Genomic DNA, 25,836 nt, shown 5'->3' with positions numbered 1-25,836 from the left:
GTGAATGAATGAGGTAAGCAACACTGTGAGATCTACCCCCTATAACCAGGACCAAAAGCAGCTGAATCTTTTTGGATGAAAGTCTTATTCATCCTGAACCCTGCAGTTTTGGGTCACAAACTATTCAGCAGTCCTGGCCAAATACAATTTTGCTAATTATAAAAAGTTCATAGCTGCTACTGAACAGCTGCCACATGGCTGCAGGGAGCAATTCCAGTCTACAGTCACAAAGCTCAACAACTGGGCAGAACTGTGGAAGCTGCTGCCAGATCCATCTCCACTCTGGTAGTTATGCACAGGGCATCTGGGCTCCAACTTTCAGGGCTTCCAAGTGGGGTTCCGGATGCAGTTAAGGATTTCTTCTTTGATGGTTATAAGCATTTCTCAGAGACAACAACCAACTTCCACCATGTGCTGAAGGACTCCAAAGCTGCCCTTTGTTCCCTGGACATTGACACACCTATGAGCAAGAAATATTTTAGTAGGTCACAGATTGCCCAGTGGTCACATGACCCTCTCACTTCTCAGGTTACCATACAGCTGTGGAACTCCATTAGGAAAAGATGTAGATTTCAGAGGAAGAGAACCACCATGACCACTCAGACATCTTCTACACAGCATTTAGATGGGCTTGTCAATGGTTTGAATTCTCCCACTTCTCTGAATACACAATTGTACCTGTTAGCCCATTTCCCTTCCCTTTGGGACAAATGTGTCCATTTTTACCAGGCTTGGAAATGGGTCACCATTGGTCTCAGGCAAGGGTGGGCAATAATTTTGATGGGGGGGCACTTGAAGAATTTGGAAAGTGGTCAAGCAGGGGACTGGGGTGCAGTGTCTGGGAGGGAGGTATGGGTACAGTGGGAGGGGCAGAAGGTTTGGGTTATGTGGAGCAGTGGGAAGAAGTGGGCCAGAGTGTTTTGGTTATGTGGGGAAGGGGGCAGAAGGTTGGGGGAGGAGGGAGGTAGGCTGTGGCCAGGAGACTTAGCTGGGTGGCCCCCAGCCAGCAGCCCTCTGAGGCAGGTTCTGTGCAGCCCCAGACTGCTCAAGACTGCTTCCTTCAGACAGTGCCAGAGTGCTGTGCCACTGAAAAGACGGCCTGAGAACCACCAAAAAGGGGTCACCAGGACTAAAGAACACAGGCATACCAAACCAGAGGGGGTCTCTTGGGAGAGGTGGGTGCTGCCCCTGTGACAGGGAGTCAGGAGTACAGAGCATGTGCATCTGCAGGGTCATATTCCTGACATCTTTGTCCTACCAGATGCCTATTTCTATGTAACCACACACCCATTGCACAGGATATGCCTACAATACACTAGAGGTCTGGATTATTCCCAGTACCAAGAGCTCTCCTTTTGCCTCACTGTACCCCCGTGGGTCTCTTCACAGGTCCTAGTGACAGTAGGGACTTGCCTTTGGCAAGAAGCAGTCCTGCTCTTCTCATACCTCAGTCACTGGCTGCTTTAGGGCCACGCCTTCAAGGTAGAGCCATCTTCCAGCCAGCCAGTCCTCATTCTGTTCCAGAGGGTGGGCCTGCAGTGGAGCATAAAGAAACCCAGGCTGGCACCAGTACAAAGAATACAGCTTCTATATTCTTGACTGTCATCAACAGCAGGGCTGTCCCTCGGGGAGCACAAGGCCTGGGGCAATATCCCTGCCACAGGCCATGCCCCCGCCATGCTTCTGCTCCAGGCCACCAGTTCCTGGAGTTCCCATTGATCAGGAATAGCAAACCAGGGCCAATGGGAACAGCAAAGGGCCATACCCGCTGATGCTCAAGTCCATAAAGCATCTGGCAGTCCAGCAGGAGCTAACCCTGGTGAACTGGGTCCAGCCCACCAAACACTAATTGCCCACCCTGTTCTACATCATCTGCTGTACTTGAAGGCATCCAAGCAATCCGTCAGTATAGTCAGGGTACACACGGCTGCCATAACAACCTTTCATCTCTCCTTTTTTGCTCACTCTGTATAATCTAGATTTATTAAGGGCCTGGGAAATCTCTCCCATCCCATTAGGTACCCACCACCTCAGCCTGATACAGTAGTCCCTCGAGTTATGCAAGGGTCTCATTCCCATGCACCCTCGCGTAACTCGAATTTTGCATAAGTTGGGGGGGGGCGCGGCTCTTCCCCTGATGGAATGCATGTTCTGCAGCTGGGGAAGCAGCAGGAGCACTTGGAGCTCCTTTTGAAAGGTAAGTCCTGGGGCTGGGAGGGGGTGGGGGAAGTTGGGCAGGGTCAAGTCTGGTGGTGGTTTGGGGCCATGGGAGGGGTGCAGGGGGATTAAGCCTGGGGTGGGTTAGGGCTGCAGGGGTGGTGAGGGGGTGAAGTTGAGCTGGGGCCACACAGAGGGTGGTGAGATGGACCCATGTGCTGGTGATGAGCTGGGCCATCTGTGGGGGGTTTGAACAAGAGCTGGCGGGTGGAGGGGGTGTTGAACCAAGGCCCTGTGGGGTGGGAGGTGGGGTTGAGCCAGGGCCGGGGGAAGTGGGATTTTGCACTGTGCTTAGCTTGCATTAATCCGAGTTAAGCGCCACTCGAAATCATGCATTTTGAGGGTTTACTGTACTCAACTGCCTTGCAAGACTTCCATTTGAACCAACAGCAACCCACTCCCTACTCCAGCTACGTCTTCTTAGTTGCCATAACATTGGCCCTTAGGGTCAGTGAGATTGGAACCCTGATGCCAGATCTCCATTTTTACAACGGTCTTTAATGTTAAAGTCTTTTTACTTACACATTCTAAGTTCCTACTGAAGATTTTCAGAGTTTCATCTTACCCAAACTTTCTCTCTACCAGTATTTGTTCCAAAATCTCCTGGTTCTCAGCTGGAATCCCATTTCCATATCCTGGACATTAGAGAGGCCTTGGTCTACTACATGGATAGAAATAGGCATTTTAAGAATTCACCTAGACTTTTCATCTCCAGCACCGATAGGTACCAGGGGGTGCCTATTTCTGCCCAAAGACTTTCAAAATGAATATCTGGTTATAACTCTACCAGTAATACTCAGTCCCATTCTGCAGGTGTGACGGCACAGTCAGCCAAATCACAAGCAACGTCTACTGCATTTTTAAGAGGGTTTCAGCACCCAAGATACATAGGGCTGTTATATAAACTTCAGTCCCTCTGCTTTCAAAGCATTATGCCCAGCTCCGTGTGATCAGTTCCAATGCAGCTCTTGCAACTGCTGTACTCTCTTCAGTTCTGGACTCTATTCCATCCATAGCATCCTTCTCCTCCAGGAGATACTGTCAGAAGTCACCTGAAGCAGAGCACCCACAGGGACTCTATGAAGAAGGAAATGTTACTCACCCTAGGCAGTAGCGACAGTTTTTCAAGATGTGTGACCTTCACTGCCCACTCTCCTTCCCTTCAGTTTTGATTGTTCCCTAGGGAATGCCTCCGTAGAGAAGACACTGAGGGCATTGCACTCATGCAATCCTATATAGCCTCAGTGTGTGCCATGGGGAGGCTCAGGGTACATAGATGGGCCTACCAGACCCTGCTTGTTAGAACTTTACAATCAAAGGTTACAGAGGCACTTGCTCACCTGAAGTGGAGCACCTGTAGAGACACATATCTCAAAGAAGTTCAGGTACTGCACAGGGAAAGCAAGCAACATTTCCTTCCTCGCAGACCAAATCCAGATGATCATCATGAACAACTCTTCATTTGCTTCCAGCACACTCTCTCACAGGGCTCAGTCCTCTTCCCTACGCGAGTCAACACCCATATGAAGTGCTTAGGAGAGTCAGTGAAACAACACAGGCTGCTGGGCCAGCTGCGCATGGTACCCAATTCTACATCTTCAAGCTTTCTTCATAATAACAGCCAAAAGCAGTGCCTGGATGAAGAGCAACTAATTAAAGATGAATCCAAGCAAGACTGAGGTGAGGCTGATAGTTGAAAAAAAAATACGCCTAAGAACATGCTTCCAGTCTATGACATCTCACATTAGCAAGGGCATCTGCCCACAGATTAATACATTGGTCTTCAGACTAGGAGTCCACTTATGTCTCCAAACCTAGCCTGCCTTGACAGTTATGTTCACTGGATGAATGAATCTGTCAGCTAATAGCTGCTGACCCTGGCAGACAAATTTTATTGGAACCAGACACAACCTATGGCACTGCCAGCCCTAGAATCTGGAGTACCCTATGTAGCCCCCTGCAGGGAGGTACTGCTATGCTGAAGGGGGTAGGGAGGCTTCTCTCAGGGCTGCAGAGGTAGGAGCTCTAAGGGGTCAGGCCCAGAATTGCAGGAGGCAGGAGTAGGGCAGGGAGACCACAGGGATCGAGCCCACTCCCACACTCACTGGAGGTGCTGAGAAATTGAGTGACTCAGCCCAACCTGTCCCACTCCCCCAGGTCCCAGCCTTGTTGCTCGGGGCACCACACTCCCCCACACTCATTGGCAATGGGGAGAAGTGGAGTGGTGCGGCTGGGTACTGGTGGAGCAGAGTGGACTGGGGCCAGGTTGCTCTGCACACCCACATCGCTGCCGGTGAGTGTGGGGGCGGGAGGGGGAGGCTCGAACCTTGCTGCCAAGCAGGGCAATGGTGGAGTACGTGTGGGGCTCAGAGGAAAGAATAAAGTGTGAGCAAGTTGGGAGTAGATGGGGGCAGAGCTGGAGGGTGTTCTAGGGCCCCATCTTCCCTGGGGTGGCTCTGCTGGGCACAGACCTTGGCAAGGCTGGCTGAGGGATGGGGCCGGCCTTTGGATCCAGCCCCACCCCATATGCAGCATGCAGCTGTGTCGGACACCACAAAATTTTGGGCACTTTGGTGCCCCAATGTTTGTGGTGCCATACACGGCTGTGAATTTGCATATTGATAGGTACAGCCTCAGCCTATGGATATTTGTCCCATGGGAGATATAAGAATGATTGTGGTCTCATATGTCAAACAGCTTTCCCTCAGTAAAGTCTTCATATACACACAATTATAAAAAAAAAAACCCAAAACCTAAGCAATTTGTTAATTTATATTTCTTAGTAAAAGCAATAATGACTTGAAGCTTTTAACAAAAAGCTCAATCACAGTTAGATGCAGCCAGACAACTTGGTCTATAAAAATCTAGTCTCTGAGCTGGGCTGTTAAACCTTTTAGGGACGGCTACTAGCAGATGTTAAAAGATCTTTGTTCCCTCAGTGGTCCATTTCCTAGGGTGAGCTGGGACTCAAAACTCTACTTTGTAGAACAGATAGCTGAAGCTGGAAAGTGAGCATAGCTATCCTGGAGGCTTGTCTGGATGTGCTGAGGGACCCCTGTGGACACAGCAGAAGAGATGGTACTGGGACAGCCAAAGAAGCTCTCAGTCTGATCTGAGGGGGTGGGACAAACATGATTGTTTTGAAAGCACATGAAATATTCCCTTTTCTTTTTTAACTTCTGCAACTAAACTGAGTGTGCCTTATCTATTTTAGCTTGTGAGAGGTGTCACTCTAAAGAGGTTAAACTAACCTCGTCTTCCAATTCCATTTTCACTGTTTTTAATAAATCCTGTTTTTGTTTTACTTAATGTCATATAGATAATTTTATACAGACCTCAGCAAGGACAGAAGAATTACATAGCCTCTACAGAGAGGCACTGAAACTGTTTCTGGAACCTACCTCTCCTCCTCAGTCTTAGTCAAAGAGTCCATACTGAGGTGTCCAGTCCTTGACAGTTGTGTTTCCATCAGGCGGTGGCAGAAGAACACAGCTGGGAGAAGCTGAAAGACCAAACATGAAACAAGCGTAAAAGGAGATGTGGATCACAGATTGTTATTGTATATTATATTACTTGATGACACTGGAGCCTGTATCATTTCACAATATCTCTCCTAGCACATATATCAAACAAGAGAAGAAAGAGGATATGTCTCTTTGGAAAGCTGCAGAAAAAAGTACTTTTTGTCTCTTCTGTTAGGAATGATAAGCCACTATTTTACTGTTACCACAGAATTATGCTGGTAACATTTATAGATAAAGGCATTAGCAGTGAGTTATATGGGCCCATGGTGCCCGTGTTCCACCAATATTCCACCCAGACTGCTCTGGATTCCAAGTCCCCCTGAAGTGTGGATCCCCTGAAAGCATGAGGCCCAGCGTGATTGTCCCAGTTTGTCCCATGTATGGGACAACTCTGCTTGGACTTGTTCTGGGCATCACCAAAAAGATTAAATTTTGAATCACCTATTTAGAGGGGTGCTCCTTTGACTCATTAATTTTAAAAGAGTTTGCAAAACTCTGTACTAAGAAAGCTTTTACTTTAAGTTTCAGCAAATAATTTAAAAGCTCATTCATATTTTTAAGTTGCCTTCTGTTAAATGATCTCACCTTGACAGTGCAATAGATCTACTATTTTGCCCATATAAACTTCTTGTAAATGAATTATTGGTTTCCCTTTTGGCTTCAAACCCCTTTGGCAACAAATGAATACTCTTCAGCATGGATTATGTTCATGCTTATTGCTACGGCAGGGCTAGTTGTGTTAAATGATCTAAATGAGAAATGTGTAGAGATCTCAGCAGGGCTATAAAATAATTTTTTTGACAAATAGAGGTACAAGAAAATGGTAAAGACATGCACTGAGTTTTTAAGAGGATGCACACAGATTATTGACTAAGAACCTAAAAGTTTCTTGCATTCCTTTATGATAATTTTTTCAAAAATAATTTAAGGCACTGGATCTCAGATCAAAGTTCCTTTCTAATGTTCTTATTTATTAATGGGGACTCAAGAAACTTACCACGGGTAATTGCAACAAGGATTTTGTAGACAGTATGGTTTGATGGACAAGTGAAAAGTAGGAGTTAATGAATATTGCCCTGGGGTTAGACAGGTAAACGACTCCCCCCTTCCTGCTAATTCAACTGAAACAATGAAGAGAAAAACTCAACCCACCCTTGTCTTGTTTGGCTTAGACATGAACTCTTGATAAGACTCTCGTAAACAAGCAACTTTTAATATGTTTTAGCCACCTTTGGCTGATAGAGTAGTATATTACCAAAATCTAGAATTGGTACCAAAGTTATTCGATGAATAGAACATTGTAAATGCAGTCAGTTTAATCTATTGCCGATTACAGAAAATGACTAAGGTAAAGAATAATATAAATTTTTAGCATAAACATTATATGTTTCACATTTCTTCCTGGAAAGGATATCCCTGCAGGAAGGAGAAAGGTGGAGTACAGCCCATGTAACATTTCTTATACTGCATTGTACAACCCTTTGTACGGACACAGGAACAGGATACGGAAGTTTCCACAGGAAAACAGAGAAAAGTTCAAACATAAACAGCATCCAAAAATTTACCAACAGTTTATTAGATTTCTTTTTTCTCTTTAAATGTTCTAGTACCCTTGGACTGCAATGTCATGTAATGAATGATTTTGTGTTGTACATCTCTCTAATCTTTGTTCTGTTATATACTCCAAAGAAATTTTAAAAATAAATTATAAAGCTTCTTTGTGTTTCTTGTCTTCTTCAATGGGAGGTTTTGAGATGCAGGGACTGTTATTTTGTACTGGCTTGTACTATAGTTCAATTGGTTTTACAATTATGTAAATAGAAATAGGAATATGTCTTTTTATGTAATTCTAACTTGAACAAGTACCTGATTACAGAGGTACCTCCAAAAGGTTTCGAAATTTAGGTAAGTAGAATGTAATTACCTGAATTGGAATGATGATGTGCCACACCTTCCATTGTAATAGCTGGCTATCTGACAAGATGCATCAATGGTAATGAATAGTCCACCGGTAGACTTTGGCTTTCTCTTCTCTCTCTCTTTTTTGTAGCTGGACAAAACTGAGCTCCAGAACCAGCAAAACTGGTCTAGCCAAAAAATTTCCCATGAGATCTTTATTGCTCACAAGTGTCTAGGACCTCTGTTTTATATGTCATTTTAAATCAGTGAAAATGCTACCTTAGTACCTCAATGGGGAAGCACTGGTTCTAGATGCATATTGATTCAAAAGGTCTGATTCTAATGTGCTCCCATTGGAGCACTATTTCCGTCTGGGCATTCTGTTGAGCTATGGAGGGTCCTGCAGAGCAGTCTTAAATAGAACGGCCATTCCTAGACTAACAAATATTTGTTATCACTAAAATAATATTAAAATGTTGGGCCACATTCTCAAGGACAGGAAAATCCTGAAAGTTTCAGCTCACAGTGTTTCCTTTAAATCATTCTGTCAGAGAATAAAGGAATAATTGCATCCCCATCCAAGGAACAAATAAGTAGGACACCAGGGAGAACTGAGGCCTTTGCACTATTTCCTCGGCTCCCTCTTACCCTTTAGTATCACATTAAACAGTAAGGCTGTGTCTACACTAGCAAGTTCTTCCAGAAAATCCACCCCTTTTTCAAAAGAACACATGGAGCATCTACACATGAAATGTGTGCTTTTTAGATCTGAAATTGAAAGACCATGGCTCTTCTTCTGGAAGCCGTCTTCCGCTCCTGGATCAGGAAGAGTGCCTCCTTTTGAAAAAAAAAAAAAAAAAAGCATGCGTAGATGCTCCATGGGCCTTTTTTCAAAAGAGCATTCATCATGGCACTGTATTTTTTGATCCTTGGTCTGTTCTTTCAAAAGAGAAGGGCCTGTGTGGATGCTCTCTATTGAACGAGCAGATCGATCTTTCAATCCGCTTTTTTGTATTTGGATGCACTCTTTTGAAAGAAGTATTTTCAGAAGAGATCTTCCTGAAGAACTTATTTTGAAAGATAGCTGTAGTGTAGATTAGCCTAACTTTCCTGCAATGCATCCTCTGTTTGTGAAGTTTGCAGGCCCAAGAGAGTCACTGCTGAGTTGCAATTATAAAGTTGCCTGCACTCTTAAGGGAGGATTCTCTAGTTTAGAGATTGACTATTTCCTAGTTTTTTCCCCTGCCTTATGCCCATACCACAAAGTCTGTAATAGTCCTATTACATGGGAACAGCAAATTAGGAGTCTCTGTAGTATTGTAGCCAATGGGGACCCACTGCTGTCCCACCCTCTTTTTCCTCTGGCTCATTTTGTTTTCTTCTGTATTGTGTACCAGAAGTGAGCATTTCACCCCGTGTGTTTAGGCACAAACGGGTCTTTGCCCATGAAAGCTTATGCTCCAAAATATCTGTTAGTCTATAAGGTGCCACAAGACTTTTTGTTGGTCTTGACACTCATATCTGATTCATTTATGTTATCCCTCTCCATTATGTCCTTGATTAACTGAATTGCCCATTGCATAGTATGTGATTGCCTCACTTGCTTTCATTCCAAGAATATTATATGTTACTGTCTCTTGAAAACTATGTAGAATCTACCTGGATTTTCTCAGTAGGCTTAATTTCTATTTAAGCGCAGAATGAAGATTCCAGGAAGCTTAGAAGACTATTGCTGTCTAAGGAGACCATGGCTCAGTAACTATTTTAGACTCCATCAAGGTTCTTACTAAGGGTACTCAAAATGCATTTCTGCAGTTTCATCTAGTGGCTGGAGTTTTTGTCTAGGTTTTCTAGTTTGTTATTTGGATGAACAAAGGCCTTTGATTTTTAAACCAGTATTTTAAATGGTAGAACATTATTTTGAAAGGAAAAATAAACCATTTGCCCATTTGGCAAAGTAATTTTGAAACAATTTGTTCCCTTCTGTTGCCTCACCATGGATTGGAAACAATTCAGGACAGCACTGTAACATCCATGCCCTGAATCTTAGAAGCCATAACTTCAGGAAGAGGAATTCTGGCATCCCTAAACTGCCGAAAATCATCGTCCTGATACTGGTGCTATGAAAATCCCTCTCTTGCACAACCAACCCTAATCATGATTTTCTACCTGCATGCTTGTTTTCCTGTGTACTTGCCAAATGAAGTTTGACTCTTATGCTGTAAAAATCTACAGTACAGCTTAAAACAAGACTATGTATAACACATATGATTTCCCAGAAATAGTAAATTATTTAATGTTGTAGCAACAGTTAATAATTTCCATCCTATTACTTCATGATATTTCAGTGGACTCCAAATTCATTTTCTAAAATTCCATATGACTCCCAGAAGGCATTTCTCAGCAGCTGACAACTTTACATGTGCGTGCATGAAGAAATTTCATCTTTCCCCATGCTACTGTATATGAGACATTAAAGGACCAGAATGTGGAATCCAACTTATTTTCCTTGAAGAATCTACATGTTCACTGCTAAATGTCAAGCTGCTAAAACCTAATTCTCAGTGGCAACTGTGACAATCCCTGTTAGCTCGTTTGAATGGAATTACATCTCATCAAAGCATATATTTGTTCCCAGCCACGTATATTTTAAATAGCTGCCATAAATCCCAAAATAGCAAGCAAACTAATGGTAACATCTAAATAATTTATGTCAAGAACATTTTGAACTTTGATTACCCTGTTTGAATGGTTAATATTCTATTTAAAACAGGGGTTCTCAAGCTAGGGGTAATGACCTATTAGGGGTCGCCAGGTTATATGGGAGGTTTTGCCAGCTGTCAGCAGGCACCCCAAACCACCTCCAGTGTTTGTAATAGAGTTACATATAAAATGTGTTTTTAATTTACAAAGGGGGATCACACTTGGAGGCTTGATGTGTGAAAGGGGTCACCAAAGCAAACATTTGAGACCCACTGATTTAAAAGAAGTGACAGGGCAATACTGATTTAATTTATATATAATTATTACTTACCATCACTGATGTGTGCTTGGCATCAGATAGATACAGAAGAAGGGGTCCTGTCTCAAGAAGCTTACAGTCAACATCAGAAACAGACAGTACAGCACTGACAAATGGAAAGCTGATTTAACTCCAAAATGGTGCATACTTATTTTTAAGAGATGAGTCTGTACTAAAATCCTGGTTCTGAACATCCTTCGATATATTCCAAATCTGAACCCAGATATGAACATCACCAAGGACCCATCTTTAAAATAAGCCAAACCAAACACATAGAAAAAGAGAGGTAGCCGTGTTAGTTTGTACTCCAGCAAAACAAAGCCACAGAAATGTAGCACTTTAAAGACTAACAAAATGATTTATTTGGTGATGAGCTTTTGTGGAACAGACCCACTTCACGTGGATCTGATGAAGTGGGTCTGTCCCATGAAAGGTCATCGCCGAATAAATCGTTTTGTTAGTCTTTAAAGTGCTACATTTCTGCAGCTTTGTTTTGCTCAAATACATAGAATCAGATTTGGGAATTTCAATCCAGATTCTGAGCAAACTTTGACTATTTACATTTTTTTTGTCTTTTTTCCAGTTTGGTTTTAACACTAGCTATATTTGGTGGTGTTTGGGTGTGCTGAGGGGTCTGTTTATCTAAGGCCCAGTTCTGAAATGTGGTCCTTACCTCTTTCAAGATGCTGAATAGCCTGACACTGACACTCAAATCAGTAGAAGCTAAAGGTGCTCAGCGCCTTGCAAATTAAGTCCGGAGACTGCACATTCCTTGGGGCAAAAGCCATGTCTTCGCGCATGTGTTCTAGGTGCACTGCTGAGGCTTAACAAGGGATAACAAACAGTATTAACATGGTTGTGTTCATCTTTGACAGCTCTATCTTAGGAAAAGCTGATTATTTTGCAAAGCCACCTTATGTTCTTAGCAGAGGCTGTTCATGGGCCAAGTTTGTTGAGCTTGTTTGAAGCTCCTCCCCTGAGGTGTAGAACAGGAAGAGGTGGAGGTCAGAGGGAGCTGCTGGAGCTCCTTGTGTGTGTGTGTGTGTGTGTGTAGTTACCGTTACCATTTTACTATGTGTGTGTCTTATATTACAGCAATGCTGCACATCAGCGGCCAGAGAGAGGGGAGAGGGGAGGAAAAGCCTGTTTACACAGACTGCAAACCGCCTGGGGAATAATGCAGGAAAGGAAGTGAGCCGGCTCTCTGTCTGACTGCTCCAACTTCCTGCTCTCACACACACATACACCAACCAAGAAAAAAAAAAAAAGAAAGAAAAAAAATCAGGATCTCATTACAAGAGCAACAGAGCGCTTGCAGAAGAGTGTCAGCATGGAAAACCAGGGGATTTTACCCAGCGCCCTTTAAACTACAAGGAGGGATTTGTAAAGTCCACCAGGCTCTGGGTATGTACAAGTGCGTCTGAGCTTGGGCTAAGTATTGCAAAGTTTGGGGGGCTTGGGAAGGTGGCAGGGAATGGAAGTAAAAGGGAGACAACCGGGCTTGTGCGAGATGGGCACACAGGAGAGTGGCTGCAGCTGCGCTGCGGGGCCCAAGGGCGGTAGGGGGCTGCTCTGCCCAGCCCCACAGGCTCCAAACAGCGTTTCCCTTCTGGCATTTAGTCTGCTGATCTAGGCCAATGTGGCTGGAGGGGGCCGGGGACATCAGCTGCTCGGGCAGTCCGGGCAGGGGAAGGAGTGGCAGGAACACAGAGCAAACGCCTTACTCTGAGGCACGGTTGCTTCCTGGCACCTCGCGGGAAGGGCCCGCAGCCCCGCGAGGGATACCTGGCAGCAGGGCGGGGAACAAGGAGGGCAGCCGGGGCGGGCAATGCCTTGTCTTGCTTGGCGGGAGCAGGGGCGGTTGCCTGTGCGAGGGAGCATGGGGGCATGCACTGCTTTGCCTGGGGGGGAGCAAGGGGCGCTACCTGTCGAGGGGAGCAAGGGGGAGCATGCAGTGGCTTGCCTGGGGGGGAGGAAGGGGGCCGTGCATTGCATTGCGAGGGGAGCAAGGGGGCTCACAGCTGGGGCAGGGGGAGAGGAGACGGGGAACCGTCGCCCGCCTGAGCAGATGAAGGGCGCGCGCTACCCTGGGAAGAAGGGGGACACCGGAGTTTGGGGGCAGGAAGGGGTCACGCTCAGAGGGAGGCAGGGGCCTCTGCCCGCCCGGGAGCCGAGCTTCGAGCCCGCCGGACCGGCTGCCTGGGGAGCCCTGGGCGGGGGGTGCGCTCCGCGGTCACGCGCTGCCCGGGGCGGCCCTGCTGCGAGGGCCACGTGGGCCTTTTAGAAAAATTCACCTCCTCAGCCTAGTGGCGGGGGAGGGCTCCGGCTGTTTGTCAACACGCCCCGGCGCGGGGCCCGCGGGTGCAGAGCCGGAGAGGGCTGGCGGGGGAGGAGGGCTCGTGCAGAAACTGAAACGGGGGAGGGGGGTAAAAGTGTCGGGAGCGTTTCAGGCTTGTCTGGAAACAGCAAGACTAATTGCCATGCGCTTCCGGTTTGAAACTGGCAGCAGACAACATCTTGAAAATGAGTCACCGCTGCTCACAAAGAAACTCTGTGGTTTTCTCTTCCTCAGGTTAATGCATCTGCTCCTTTTCAGTCCCCTTTGTAGTCTTCCTCCTTCTGCCCCCTCCCAACACTTTCCAGGACCTCCCTCCCCAAAAGCCCTCCTGGCCCATTTTGATACATTTCCCCATGCGGGGAGGGAGGAGGAAGGGGAAGAGAAAGAGAGAAAGTGGAGAGTTGTTTTTGGATCTGGCTTTGCTGAAGGTTAGAGGGACTCTGATGCTGCAGGGGGAAAAAGTTCCCTGAATTTTCCACTGGCTGCAGGAAGAGAGCCCATTTAGTCATGGCTAAGTAATGTCTGCACACACACCAACTAATCTCATTAGGAGTTTCCGTTCCCTAACACAGGAGGGTTTTGTGAAGCCCTGACAGCCTTTCTACCATTGCAGTTGAAAGAGAGACAAGTTACATCTTTATTTATTTTGTGACATAGGAATCAGACCAGTTTATTCAATGCAGCATCGTTTCAGTCCTGGGGGCTTTAAAAAAGTCACTGGTGTTATTTTACTTTATAACAAAAACTCTCTTCCCATCTAATCACTGTTTGTGCAAAATCTTGTTTAGTTTCAGAACTTTAAGCATAAATTTAATTTACAGATATTCAATAGTTGTGGGATGGTTTGTATGGAAATCAGAATATTTATGTTGCATTTGGCATGTTCCAGACATCGATAATGATCTTTATTCAACTGCATACATTTTTTCAGATAAAAACTGCACTCTTGCTGGTAGGTGCCAGGATACTATGGTGATGGGTACATTAGCACTGTGGTGAGTGGATGAAAGGACAGAATTTTGTTGCCCTGTCACTTTATTTGTTTAATTTAAAATTGACATCTAATCCATGCTTGTGCCATTCAAATTATGCTATTTGTAAAGTGGCTTTATTAATATCTATTTCTTCGGCAGTAGGGCACAAAGGCTCTATTCAAGATTGGTGACCTATTGTACACGCAGAAGGATATTCCCCCTGCCCCCAAAATGCTTATAATCTAGCAAGAGGTTGTACAAGGGAGCATGGAGCAAACAAAGAAAACAACAAAGAAAAATAAGTTGTAGACACAAGTGTTTTCTGATGTAAAAAATATCCAAACAAAAATGTGTACAAAATGTATATGTCATGCTAGGAAACACTTTGACTCCTTTTAACTACCAACTGCTTTGCAAAAATAAGGTGATTGAATGAAGAATTAATACACGCCTTTACCTGAGATGATCCTCAAGATTTCCTTTACTTTCTGTGTCCATCATATATTATGTTTTTCTGTATAGGTTTTCTGACCAATGCCACATTGCAAGGGAATTTCATTGGTGGATTACTGCCCACTACAGCCAGAGTGAGACATTCATTTCACATATGGTCACACAAGAACTTTTGAGATTATATATATTAAGGATGGAAATTGCCTTATCTGTGGTCAGCTATCACAGAGAGTGTTATTTCTCTTTTCAGAGGTCATCCTTCTGTGAAAATCTGAGTTTTCAAGAGATAACCCTCTTACTGGAAACATTTAATGTTTCAAAACCTGTTCACATTATAAAACCAATCAGTATTCTGTGACACCAAAAGTTAGACTCATTATATGTTAAATTGACACTTTTGTTTAATTACCAGGTTTATGTAGACATTGTTGGAATTTTAAAATCCCATCAGTTGCATCTATGTAAACTAGACATACGTAGAGTGTGTTAATGATGTGCATTTAATTTAATTCAGAATAAATAAAAACATCTTGATGCCTTCATAATGATGTACATTAAAATAATAATATATAATTTGCATGTACTGTATCTTTGAAATCAACATAAAAGTACAATCCACAAATTACTTATAAATTAATTATACATTGACTCAAGTGTGGGGAGGAAAAGTCCAAATGTTATTTTCTTCCAATTATGAATAATGTGATTCCTCTGAAAGTATAAAAATGTTGATATGTTTTTATATTTTAAATATCTCCTTTCTTAAATGTTGTGATTGTAAAATAAGAAAGTGGTTAAGAAGCAAGTATATATCACTACCTACAAAGAAATTACTAATTTTATATTTACCTAACATTTCTATTATCAGAGCTGCATACATTTGGTTTGTCTCAGAATATTTATAAATAGAAACATTTCCAAGAGCTATACCACGGAAAGAAAAAATGTACATCCTGGGAATCCATGTACCCTTTTTGTCATATTATCCCTGACATGTAGTAAACTAAAAAAATAGCACAATCTCAAATAAGTAAAACAAATAAATAATCCCCCTTATAAATAATTCTTAAAACAGTACATACATGTATCCGTTCTTTTACTTCTAGATATCCCATCAGTTTTTACTTTCAGTCATTAGCGAAGCTCACTCGCGAAGCTCACTGCTAACTGATTCATGCTGTGTTCTACTGCAATCTGTTGATGATATTTCATTCAGCTTAAGTCATGATTACAAAGAAAGTATTTCACTCCAAAAGCTAAAGTGTTGTTGTTCTTTATATGATAATTTTGATTGGCTGGCTATACAGTCACTTTAAAATCCTATCTTTGGAATGGATGCCAGCCAATCCGGGACTGTGTGTAGGACACAAGGCTGTTATAGGAAGGTAATAGTAATCAGATGGCTTTATGTAGCTTGATGTTTAGGTACAACATAGTTTTTATTATGAGAGAATTATTAAACAATTAAACTGTTACACTAACATGTTGGCTCACAAAGCCGCATGGAGCCTCATGCAGTACTTAATGACTGTATACTCCCATACAATGCACCAAGTGTAGGAAAATGGAGTAACAAAGTTGCATGAAAAATATGGCTGCAGAGTTGTAGATGTGAGAAATGCAGTTGCATGCTATCATGCCATTACTTGATACCATGTCAGTTTCAGGAGACTGAAACACAGTGCACTTTCATGTAACCTAAAATATGGCTATTGATAAGCTGGGGATTGTGGTGTTTGGTCAGAGGATGAAGCCTAGCACAGCTACTTGTGATGCATATTACCTGCAGAAAGTACAATTCCTAGGGAGAGGGATCCTAAGTTAAGCTTGCTTTGATCAGCTGGCATTATATATTCGTGACAAATCATTAAGAAGTTTGTACACCGTTTTGTGGTCAGTGTTGGCCAAAGAGTCCAATGTCCCAAAGTAAAATAAACTAGAGATGGAAAAGACCAGTTTGATCAACTAGTCCATTACATAGGCCACATCAACATGAGCAAGTTCTTTCAGAAGAATGAGACCCTTTTTCCAAAGAACAGGCGGTGCATCCCCACACAAAATGTGCCCTTTCGATCCAAAATTGAAAGAACCCGGCTGTTCTTCCAGAAGCCATCTTCTGCTCCTGGATCAGGAAGAGTGCCTCCTTTCGTAAGCTTCTTTAGAAAAAAAAAAGCGTGTAAATGCTCCGTGGGCCCTTTTTTTGAAAGAGCGGTCCTCATGGCACTGGATTTTTTTGATCTTTGGCCCGTTCTTCTGAAGGTGAAGGGGCTGTGTGGATGCTTTCTATTGAAAGAGCGGATCGATCTTTCAGTCTGCTTTTTTGCGTGTGGATGCACTTTTTTGAAATAAGATTTTTTCGGAAGAGATCTTCTGGAAGAACTTCTTTTGAAAGATGGCTGTAGTGTAGATGTAGCTATAATGACTGGTTGAATGTGTTTGAAATCTAGACTGATTATCCATCCACACAGTGGTCCTATGGTGATCTTATTCCAATCTACATTGCTTCTCAACATTGACTATTGAATTTCTGTTAGAGCCACCAGATTGACTGCAGGACATAGGTCTATTATGTGCTAATTCCAACAAGATTTCGGCTGGATTTCAACTGCTACATGTCTTTTGTGACCACACCCAATGGCAATTACAACAGGCTGTTGCTAAAGCACCTTTGAAAGCATGTTGTTCTATAGATCCCTTTATTGATTTGTAGTCCTAGTTTTCTATGGATTTTTTCCCCCACTGTTTTCCACAATAAGGAATCATCTAACCCTGAGTCATTAGGCAGATGTTTACTTGGTCTGTAGCTTGTTTAATGAATCAGTTAATATTCTTGAGACTGTTGAGAGCTCTTAAAAGACTGAATATTATCTGTTCTCATGTTGAAGTATTTTGTTGAATTGGGTATGATTTGAGAATTAGTCATGATTTTCAGCAGAATGTTGGGATGTAGGAACAGAAAGTCTAGCTCACTACATATAAAAATAAAATGGTAAATGTACGTAAAGAAACTGGATGAGATACATGTGTAGTTTCCTACAACAATTTACTTAAATGGTTATGTTTAAATTTTTATATCTAATGGTAACTTCTCCAGAATTAAAGTTTTTAAATGGTATATTTTTAAAAATTGACTTTAGCTTGGATACATTTTTGGAAAAATACTGTTATTGTTTTTCTAAACACAAACCGGAAAAAAAATCCTGTAAGGAGCCTACAATCAATAACATCAAGACCACTAAGTACCCTGTACTGATTAATTTAGTATCATATAATGCCAGTATATGTGACCCATGTTCTTCTGGGGAAAGTCTGATTTTTAAAATTATTATAGTGGGACATGCAGTTCAGAAATCTGTTCTGAAATTGTTAGTCTGTTTGGTTTCTGTAATTGAAATGACCAGTATCTGTCATCTGTTCTATAACTACATTCATTAGTAGCTTTAAACATAAATGATGTACTTAAGAACATAATGGCCCAACTGTAGTCCTGGTTCAAGGAGGCAGAACTTCACTGAAGTAATTTTTATTAACTCCAGTGAAGTTATGCCTGTTAATACGACATCTAATTTTGACCTATTGGCAGTATGCTTTTATCATACTTACATATTTTGAGGCAGTTTACCCATAAACCGTGTGGAAAAAAAGCGAACTAGGGACTAGATTCTTTGTCTCATGCTAAGCCTGATTAACCATGCTTGCCTCATGGGCTGCAAGAAATAGAATCATAGAAATGTAGTGCTGGAAGGGACCTTGAAAGGTCATCGAGTCCAGCTCCCTGCACTGAAGCAGAACCAAATAAGCCTACACCATCCTTGCCAGTGTTTGTCCAGAGTTTTCTTAAATACCACCAAGGATGATGATTCCACAGCTTTGGAAAACTATTTGAGAGCTTAATGAGCCTTGTATCTAGAAAGTGTTTCCTAAAATCTAACCTAAATCTTCCTTGCTGCCGATTAAGCCCACTACATTTTGTTCAGTGGACATGGAGAACAATGGATCCCAGTAATCTTCATAACAACATCAACAGATTTGATGAATTAAGTCCCTGCTTAGTCTGTTTTTCTCATGACTAACCAAGCTAAGTTTTCTTTTTTTCTTTTTTTTTTTATCATTCTGTACGTCAGTTTTTCTAAATCTTTTATCATCTTGGTTGCTTGTCCTCTGGGCTCTCTAAAATTTGGCCACATCTTTTCTAAATTGGGGTGCCTAGATCTGGATACAGGGCTCCAGCTCAGGCCTTATCAGTGCCAAATAAAACTGGTATGCTTCTTTCCAGTGTATGATATATGTTTTACTGTTAGTACACTCCAGAAACAGATTAGCCCTTTTTTTGCAGCTGTGTCACATAGTAGACTCTCATGCAATTTTCGATCCAGGTCCTTTCTGGGATCAGAGGGGTAGCCATGTTAGTCTGTATCTGCAAAAACAACAAGAAGACCTGTGGCACCTTTGTCTATAGTCTATAAGGCGCCACAGGACTTCTTGTTGTTTTTAGGTCCTCCCTACTATCCCCTAGCCAATTATTCCCTATTTTGTAGCTGTGAATTTGACTTTTCCTTCCTAATTGTAGTACTTTGTAAAGGTCTTCATTGAATTTCTTGTGGTTGATTTCAGACCTGTTTTCTAATTTGTCAAGGTCATTTTAAATTCGTATCCTATCCTTAGGTTGATTTCAACCCTTTCCAGCTTGGTGTCACTTGCACATTCTAAGCATACTCTTCACTCCATTATCAAAGTCGTTAATGAAATAATTGACTAGTAGCAGACTCAGATCCCGTTAGATATACCCTCCCAGAGGGACAGCAAACAATTGCTAACTACTCTGAGTATATTCTTTCAACACATCTTCTAATTGTCTAATTTAGACCACATTTACTTAGTTTGCTTATGCAAATGATAGGTGAGACTGTACCAAAAGCCTTCCTAATACCAGTAGGGCCATGTCTACACTTACAAAATACTTCAAAATGGCCGTGCTAAGGGCCAAATAGAAGAATACCAATGATGAGCTGAAATGAATATTCAGTGCCTCATTAGCATGCCGCTGGCTGCAGCACTTCGAAAGTGCCGGGGTTTGCTCGCCCGCAGCTCAGCTACATGGGGGTCCTTTTCGAAAGGACCCTGCCATCGTCGCAATCCTCTTATTCCTATCAGCTTTTGAAAAGGAGCCCTGTGTAGACGAGTTGCAGGAGAGCGAACCATGGCACTTTTGAAGTGCCGCAGCCGGCAGCATGCTAACGAGGCACTGATTATTTATTTCAGCGCCTCATTGGTATTCTTCGATTTGGCCATTAGCATGGCCATTTCAAAGTTTTTTGTAAGTGTAGACATAGCCTATCTGTTATATCTGCTGCTTCTCCTCTAGCACTCGGCCAGTAACCTGTCAAAAAAGAGAATTAGGTTGATTTGACATGATTTTGACAGATAGATCTTGACTATTCCTCATACCATATTATCCTCTAGTTGCTTCCAATTTGATTGTTTAATAATTTGTTCCAGTATCTGTCCAGGTATTGAAGTCAGAATGACCTAATTCCTTTTCGTGTTCTTTGTTCTCCCTTTTTATGTTTATCTTTCTCCAGTCCCTGGGACCTTACCTGTCCTTCATGAGTTCTCAGAGACAATTAGTAATGGTTCTGAGACTGCTTCAACTAATTCCTTAACCAGCCTAGGATGAATACCATCAGGCCTTGATAATTTGAATACATCTAATTTACCTAAATATTCTTCACCCTATGCTTTTCCTATTTTGGCTGGTGTTCCTTTCCCTTTACTTTTGTTATTAATTGTGTTGTGTCTGTGATTACCATTAACCTTTTCATTGACAACTGAATCAAAATTAGCATTAAACATCTCAGCCATCCTGATATCATCAGCTACTACCTCTCTTTTCTGCTAAGTAGAGGACTTACGCTTTCCTTTGTCTTTCTGTTGCTCCTAATGTATTTAAAGAACCTTTTCTTATTGGCTTTTTTGTTCTTTGATAAATGTTATTTGTTTTATGCCTTTGTCTTTGTGATTTTGTCCCTATGTACTTGTCCTTTTTCTTTTTTTTTACATTACCCCCAGCCATTCCTCTGTTTCCACTTTTTTTTTTCTTTTTTTTAGGGTTCCTTTCTGATTTTCAGGTCATTAAAGAGCTCATGTTACAGCCATATTGTCTCTTCCAATTCTTCATATCTTTCCTTTGCATCAGGATAGTTTGTGGTTTTGCTTTTAATATTATCTCAATGAGCAGCTGCCAGCTCTTATCAAGTTTGTTTTCTCTTAGATTTTCTACCCATGGGACCTTACCTACTAGTTCTGAGTCTGTTAAAATCTGCTTTTTAAAAAGTCTATTGTCCTTATTTTGCTGTTCGCACACCTGCCTTTTCTTATTATCATGAAATATATCATTTCATGGCCCCTTTCACTCCAAATTTTCTACCAGTTCCTTCCTCCTGGTCAGAATCATGTTACTTCTTCCACTTTCTGAAACAAAAATTTGTCCCAATACAGTCAAATAACATATTGGAACGCATCCATTTTGCTATATTTCTTTTCTAACAGATGCCTCGGTAGTTAAAGCCTCTCTCCCCCATTATTACTGGATCTTGTGTTTTGGATATTTCTGTTAATTGGTGGTCTTTAGTAGACTTTCCATTATGATGTCATGCCTGCTTTTTACCTCTTTCATCTTTACCCAGAAACATCAGTTCGTTACCTCTCATCTCCATCTGCACCTCTGTACCAGCTTATGTTCTTGATGTATAGTGTAACGCTTCCTCCCTTTTTATCCTACCTGTTCTTGCTGAACAAGCTATATCCCATTATAACAATATTTCAGCCATGGGACTTATTCCTCCTGCCCCCATCTCTGTCAGCAATTTAGTCATTATTTAGCATATATACTAATATTTCCAGTTCTTACTGTTTATTTTCCTTCCACTTGTTCATCTAAGAAATTGAGGAAATTCCTTTGCTGATTTCCCTCTTTTTTTTGCCTCTGACCCTAGTGCCATGATCTCAGGTTATAGTGTGGGGAGTCTAGGTTGGACTTTAGGAAAAACTGTTTCACTAGGAGGGTGGTGAAACACTGGAATGTGTTACCTAGAGAGGAGGTGGGATCTCCATCCCTTGAGGTTTTTAAGTCCCAGCTTGACGAAATCCTGGCTGGGATGATTTAGGTAGAGTTGATCCTGCTGTGGGCAGGAGGCTGGACTTGATGACCTCCTGAAGTCTTTTCCAGCTCTAGGATTCTGTGATTCTCAATCTCTATGTTCCCTTTTCTCACATCTAACCTTCCATTATGGTCACCTTTTGTTTAGGTTTACCTGTCAGCTTTTGCTCCATGTACCCTTTAATCCTAGTTTAAAGTGTCCCTCCCCCCCCCCCGACTTGATCGGTGAATCTGTGTGTGAAGATGATCTTCCCTTTCTTGGTCATGTGAATCTCATGTCATCCCAGCAGGCCCTCTTCCCCGGACAGCATCCCAGAGTTGAGGAAGCCAAAGCCATTGGTACAGATGTGCGTTCATCTTTAGGATGTGCAGGTCCCTTCCTTGGCCTTTATCCTCCACCAGGAGGATGGATGAGAACACAACCTGTGTGCCTTTACACTTGCTCCTGGAACTTTGTGCAGTATCGTTAGTGCTCGTGTGGCTGAGTAACACAGGGTAGTGGTCGTAGGGGTGGATGAACCTCAGCAATCTTTCTGTAACTTCTCATATGTGGGCTGCCCACAAGCAGCACATCTTCCCAGCAACCACATCAGGTCAGCAGGTGTATACTTCTGTCTCCTTCAAAAGGGAGTCCCTAACTGTCAGCTCCCTATGCATCCTCTTCCTGAATGTGGTGGCTGTGAGCTTCCCAGCTTTGGGAGCAGGTGGCTCTACTTCTCAGCCACTGAGGTGTGCTTCTTGTGTCCTGCTGCCAATACAAAATGCAGTTCCTTCACCTCACAGGATGGGAGATGAGGGAGGGGGATGGAGCACTTTCTGTTGCCCGAAGTGCTCAGTAGCGAGTCTCCTCCCTGTAGAGCCGCTGGTTTTAATTCTTCCTCTGGTGCTGATATAGTCATCTGTGGTTGGCGAATAGCCTCCATCCTAGATCTTTCCAAGTGAGTTCTGTTGACGAACTTCTTACATTCCTGGATGATACACTGATGAGACACCTCCTTCTGCATCTTGTCTTCCTGCTTTCCGAGGGACTCCACCAACAGACATCTCTCCCACTGGGTCATTGCCTCTGGCTGGTTTTGTCTGCAGGGACCCAACAGATGGAAGGAGAGAGAGAGCAGGTGGTGGTGCTGGTGACAGGCTGTTTTCCTCCCATCGCAGGTTCTTTCTGGTAGAGCAATAGTTCTCAGCCTTTCCAGCCTCTTGTGTTCCTTTCAGGAATCTGATGTCTTGTATACTCCCCAAGTTTCACCTCACTTAAAAACTACTTGCCTACAAAACAGTTCTGGTAAGTCTATAGGTCTGAAAAAGTGGGTCTGTCCTACAAAAGCTCATGACCGAATAAGTTTTTTTGTTAGTCTTTAAAGTGCTGCATGGCCGCTTTTTTTATTACTGAACAAGTCCATACTTTGCCATTTCGTCTGTATGAAGTTTTAGTGTGTGCTGACTTTGCTTGTGCTTTTTATGGAGCCTGTTGTAAAATTAGGCAAATAGCTAGATGAGTTGATGTCATGAGTACACACCCCCCTGGTTGCAGAGGCAATTGGTGCAGTGATAGCAGGTGGGCACTGGCCACATGCCCTTGGCTTGTCCTCTCCTCTCCCCTGCTCTTCCCATGCACCAGCCCTTCCCCATCCATGTCCCTTCCACCTCTCCTCTGGCCCGCCCTGCCTCCATCTGCCACCTCCACTGCATGCTGGGCAGTGTCTTTCCCCTGCTCCACCCTTCCCACACAAGCAGCATGGCCTAGGAGTAACACAAGCCAGGGAGCTCACGCTGCAGTGCTCCAGGCTAGGTCCCCACACTAACTGGAAGCAGTTCTGACAGTGAGTGTGTGCGTGTCCCCCTATACACCCTCACACATCGCCTAAGTCCGATTGAGAACCACTGTTTTAGAGTTCCTCCAAACTAAGGAAACAGGGAACAACAAACATGGGGCCCTGCCTTCCTCAGCTAGTGAACTCCCTTAGTCTTGAAGCTGCCTTCGTCTCACCAGCCACTGGGAGCATGTGTGCTTTTTACAGCCTGCCTGGGCCCCAAACACAACTTGGATGGGTGACTCAACCTCTCTGTTGGCCACCTCTTTTTGCTGGCCTAGCCCTGCTCTCACTTCAAAGTGCTCTGTTGGAAAGAAGGTGCTAACTTACCTAACTGCAGGGCAGCCTAGCCAGGACAGTCAACAACTAAGCCTAAGATTTCACATTACAGCAAACACAGCAACCAGTGGCAGTGTCCTACCAAACTCAATGGCAAACTCCCAGCAGGCTCCCCCCAGATTTATTCAATAGCAGTAAATTTGAAGTGCCCCAGAGATGTGTACCAGCTGGCTAACTCCGTTCGAGAGATGAGGGAGAAGGAACCCTTCTTCAGGCCACAGATCCTTTCGCAACTGTTAAGCCCTGATCCTGCAAAGTGTTTGACCATCTATTTAACTTTGAATATGTGAGTACTCTTGTTACCGTCATTGGACAGTAACATGATTTAAGTTGAGCACATGGTAAAATGCTTTGGCAGTGCAGCCTTCAGTGGGACCAGAGTACCTTCTGACACTCCCATGCCTGGCTGTGCCCTACAGAGGCCAAGGGTCTTCCTGATGTGTCACAGTCCCATTTCAACAGCTTATATTGTGCCAGGATATGTATGGCAACTTCATGGCATGCGGTGAACGTTGCCCAGGTCTGGCTCACTGAACAGAATCACTTCCACTTTGGTTTGTGCTGTCTACACATAATGTCTCATTTTCGGGAGCTGGAAGGGGAGGGTTGAAATATGTTCTAATTCACTTTTATCTTAATGGCATACCTCAGGTTTATTAGAATCCCTGCTTCCAAGGTAATAGCAGAGAAATCCTGTGTTTCTCACCCATCACAAATTCCATATTACAGGTCGTATGCTGCCCCTCTAAAATGTTTCTTTCATTTATTGTTAAACACACCACAGTGTTTGCTGCTAACAAAAATGCTATTATGTGAGTCAAATAATGAGTCATTGTCACTGTCTCCCTAAGCACATGATTTTCAATTTTGAAAATAATTTTTAACGTGTATAAAGGGCTTGCTTGGTGTTAACTTACAAGGTGCTCTAAGTATTACCTCTGTGTAAAATACCTTTATGCAAGGTAAAGCTTTTCTTGAAAACACTGGCCATAAAACATAAATAGGAATTTGTGTAAAAACCTAGTGTTTTTACATTCACACAATCATCGACTTAGAAGATTTGTTAGAATTATTTAAATATGTTTTTGTAAAAGTTTTACCCTCCTAGCTTTGTGAAACTGACAAGCTAATAGATCCACAGAACAGATTTCTCCTCCAACATCTATTTCTCTGGTGGCAGCATTTCATTGTAATATTTCCATATATCCCTTTATCATCAGTATGTTCTGTACAAATAGAGTTAATTTCAGCCTGGGCTTTCTGAGAAAGCTCCTGGTACATATTATAAGTACTAAACAATTTATATTGCAGTGTTGTTCAGAGGTCTCCTTTGTACTAGTGCAAACAGATACCACAAGTTTACAATCTAAGCACTTCAGTCAACTTTTCCAAGCAAAACATAAGAGTATTACCACAAAAAAAGAATAATATTAGAAAGTATATAATAGGGAGAGACAAATTCTGATCTCAGTTACATTAGTGTAGCCTGGAAAAACTCCCTGACTTCAGAGGAGTTGTTTCATATTACACTAGTTTAACTGAGATCAGAATTCAGGTTGATCTTCTGGATCAGGGGTCAGTAACCCCTGACACAGTGCCAAGAGTGGCACATGAGCCGATTGTCATTGGCACGTGAGACGCATTCAGCCCCTCCTCCATTTCCCTCATGCAGCCGGAGCTTGCTCAAAGCCATGCCACCTGTGGATTAACTAAAGACCAGCTAATGCTACCAACACCACCTAAACAGTAAAGTTCTGCCTCTTATTTTATTTATTAATGAAGCTGTTGTAAGTAGGACTATTAGTGGCTTTAAAAAGTGTCACTGGCACTCAGACCATATGTAGAGGTGAAAATGTCAAATTTCCTCACTCTCCTTGGAAAAGTTGCTGACCCCTACTTTAGATACACAGGTCAGATCTAGTCCTTCATGAAAATTGCTTTATCCTGCTTTGGTGACTCAGAGTAGACATAAAGCCGATCTGAATGGTCAGTTGCAGGGAATCCTTCAGTGGAAGAAGGCTGGTGTAGGGAGCCTAATTACAGCACTGCTTCATTCCAGTGATGTTTGTTTGCTGCAAGCACCATGAAGGTTAAAGC

At 42.9% G+C, this 25,836-nt stretch overlaps 1 protein-coding gene across 3 annotated transcripts in view; it reads left to right on the top strand.

The window, feature by feature from the left end:
• Positions 1-11,674: 11,674 nt before the first annotated feature.
• The window catches only part of ELK3 (ETS transcription factor ELK3), a 56,811-nt gene continuing 42,649 nt past the window's right edge, over positions 11,675-25,836 (top strand). Inside the window, exons 1-2 of one of the 3 annotated variants that reach the window (XM_075011597.1) lie at positions 11,675-12,066; positions 13,932-13,952. The gene's annotated coding sequence lies outside the window, so the exon portion shown is untranslated. Of the gene's footprint in view, positions 12,067-13,931; positions 13,996-25,836 lie in introns of all 3 variants that reach the window. The other 2 variants (XM_075011588.1, XM_075011583.1) reach the window with 2 other exon arrangements.

The sequence above is a fragment of the Carettochelys insculpta genome, chromosome 1 (assembly GCF_033958435.1).
Source record: "Carettochelys insculpta isolate YL-2023 chromosome 1, ASM3395843v1, whole genome shotgun sequence".
NCBI lineage: Eukaryota > Metazoa > Chordata > Testudines > Carettochelyidae > Carettochelys > Carettochelys insculpta.
Note: the sequence above shows the minus strand (reverse complement) of the source record. Positions and strands in the feature narration are given on the sequence as shown.